Source organism: Octopus bimaculoides, chromosome 25, assembly GCF_046866305.1.
Source record: "Octopus bimaculoides isolate indiv1 chromosome 25, ASM4686630v1, whole genome shotgun sequence".
NCBI classification, from domain to species: Eukaryota; Metazoa; Mollusca; class Cephalopoda; order Octopoda; family Octopodidae; genus Octopus; species Octopus bimaculoides.
In genome coordinates, this window is record NC_142952.1 from 31,737,920 (window position 1) to 31,740,754 (window position 2,835).

Genomic DNA, 2,835 nt, shown 5'->3' on the forward strand with positions numbered 1-2,835 from the left:
CAAGTTTAAATGTTTATCATAGCTGTGATTAAGTGTAGTCACACACACGTCAGTTGAATGTGATCTTTAGTTGAGAGGTTAGAATCGTGAAAACCCACGATTCCTTTATTCCTTATGACTCGAGTGATTTTCTTTCGACTTTTATCCAAGAAGGAATCACTAGAGAGGTGCTATGTCTGTTCTCTAATATCTTAACTCTCTCTCTCTCTCTCTCTCTTTCTCCAAAACATCTCCACCCTAAATAAAATGTATTGTCTGGAAAATTCTGTTCTCAAATAAAGGAAAGAAATATTGTATTCTTCTTTTGCTTGCAAAACAAATAAAATTCTATTTTCAGTCGATGTTTGATGTGTTGTGTTTTTATTTGTTTTAAATTTCTGGAAATTAAAAAAAATCTCGTCTGTTTCCCCGTGTCAATAAGTAGAAGTTAGTGAAGGCGCGTGGCTTAGTGGTTAGGACGCTCAAGTCACGATCGTAACGTCGTGAGTTCAATTTCCGGCGACGCGTTGTGTCTTTGAGCAAGACACTTTATTTCATGTCGCTCCGTAATTTAAAGGGCAAGCCTTGCCACGTTGTGTCAAGCTGAATCTCCTTGAAAACTACGTTAAGCGTACGTGTGTCTGTGGACTGCTCAATCAAGTGACTAAGTACTCTACAGAATTTCTCGAGCAGGCTTTTCCGTTGATCGGATCAGCTGGAATCCTTATCGTTGTAACCGACGGAGAGCCATTTACGTGGAAGTTAGTTTTGCAAGGGAGACAACCCAGTTAAATATAAACAATATCGTTATTAAATTATCTCCCCTTATACTGCATGCTACAATTTCGTAGGTACGTGGTACCTTGTTATGCAAACAATATTCTATGAAGTATATTAACTGTTTTTATGTCAGTACCACGCTGTACTGAAGCAGCAGTGCTTATTACAATATTTTTGCTAAGGTTATATCTCTGCGTTTTTAAATGTTTTTTTTTTCCCTGGAATGATTAATTCAAACTGGTCGGGTTTTACTTCGTACAGGATGAAGCGAATATCTTTTGTACATTAAAACTATTCTACTTGTTGTTGTGTGTTGGCACTCCGTCGCTTACGACGTTGACGGTTCTGCTCGTGAAATTAACGTGCAAGTGGCTGAGCACTCCACAGACACGTGTACCCTTGATGTAGTTCTCGGGGAGATTCAGCGTGACACAGAGTGTGACAAGGCTGGCCCCTTTGAATTACAGGTACAAAAGAAACAGGGAGAAAGTTGTGGTGAAAGAGTACAGCAGGGTTCGCCACCATCCCCTGCTGGAGCCTCGTGGAGTTTTAGGTGTTTTCGCTCAATAAACACTCACAACGCTCGGTCTGGGAATCGAAACCACGATCCTATGACCACGAGTCCGCTGCCCTAACCACTGGGCCATTGCGCCTCCACTCTACTCGATAGTCAGATATGATTTCTCACCAACAGCCAAAAGCTAAAATCCGTGTATAGTCAGAAATGGTGAAAAACAAAAAATACACAAAACTTTGACTCAAAATTAAGGGGCATCGTTTTCTCACCATCGACAAAGGGACTTTTTGTATTATTACACGTGACACGTCGTTTTCATTTTCTCCCACTGTTTTAATAGGCAGTGTGGTAAGAAGTTTGCTTCCCAGCCACCTGGTTCCGGGTTCAGTCCCACTGCATGGCACCTTGGGCAAGTGTCTTCTATAGCCCTGGATCGATCAAAGCCTTGTGAGTGGATTTGGTAGACGGAAACTGATTGGTCCCCCAACACCGCTTGACAACCAGTGTTGATTTGTTTACGGCCATGTAACCTATCGGTTCGGCAAAGGAGACTGATAGAATAAGTATTAGACTTTTAAAGAAATTAGTACTTGGGTCGATCCATTCGATTAAAATTCTCCAAGGCAGTACTCCAGCATGGCCGTAGTCAAATGACTGAAACATGCAAAGGATAAATGATAGAGGGTGTCGAAGATTATGAATTGTTATCTGGGCGAATGGCTGGCTGTGACCATTAAAAAGACCCAACAAGGTCAAAATACCTCTCTATCTCTCTCCCTCCTCCCGCCCCCTCTCTCTCTTGCTGCGATTATTTTCTCTAATATTGAGGGCAGCGAGCTGGCAGAATCTTTAGCACGCCGGGCGAAATGCTTAGTTCAAATTCCACCAAGATCGACTTTGCCTTTCATCCTTTCGGGGTCGATAAATTAAGTACCAGTTACACACTGCGGTCGATGTAGTCGACTTAATCCCTTTGTCTGTCCTTGTTTGTCCCCTGTGGGCAATAAAGAAATAAAAGTTGCGATTTAAACAAAGCAAGTCCAAAGAAAATGCTGTCTCAGGACAATTAGTGCTGAGACAAGCCTATCGACTGTCCGTATACATTAAGTATGCTATATAGGTAGCTATTTAGGGCGGCTCGCTGGCAGAAACGTTAGCACGCTGGGCGAAATGCTTAGCGGTATTTCATCTGCCTTTACGTTCTGAGTTCAAATTCCACCGAGGTCGACTTTGCCTTTCATCCTTTCGGGGTCGATAAATGAAGTACTAGTTGCGTACTGGAGTCGATCTGATCGACTGGTCTCCTCCCTCAAAATTTCGGGCCTTGTGCCTAGAGTAGAAAAGAATATATGTAGCTGTCTAATTCAATACTACCTGCATTGCATATGCAATATAGTTAGCTGTTTTAATTAAGTTGTGTATGGACACAATCATAGTACCTTAATACAACACACTCACCGGTTCAATTTCCACTCATTTATTTATTTATTCCGTGGAGGCGCAATAGCCCAGTGGTTAGGGCAGCGGACTTGCGGTCATAGGATCGCGGTTTCGATTCC

General features: G+C 42.3%; 1 protein-coding gene across 1 annotated transcript in view; it reads left to right on the plus strand.

Moving 5' to 3' along the window:
• The window catches only part of LOC106883696 (glutathione S-transferase Mu 5), a 10,093-nt gene extending 9,752 nt beyond the window's left edge, over positions 1-341 (plus strand). The window contains exon 6 of the mRNA XM_052976175.2: positions 1-341. This exon is cut by the window's left edge and continues 1,170 nt beyond it. The gene's annotated coding sequence lies outside the window, so the exon portion shown is untranslated.
• The last annotated feature ends 2,494 nt before the right edge of the window (positions 342-2,835 follow it).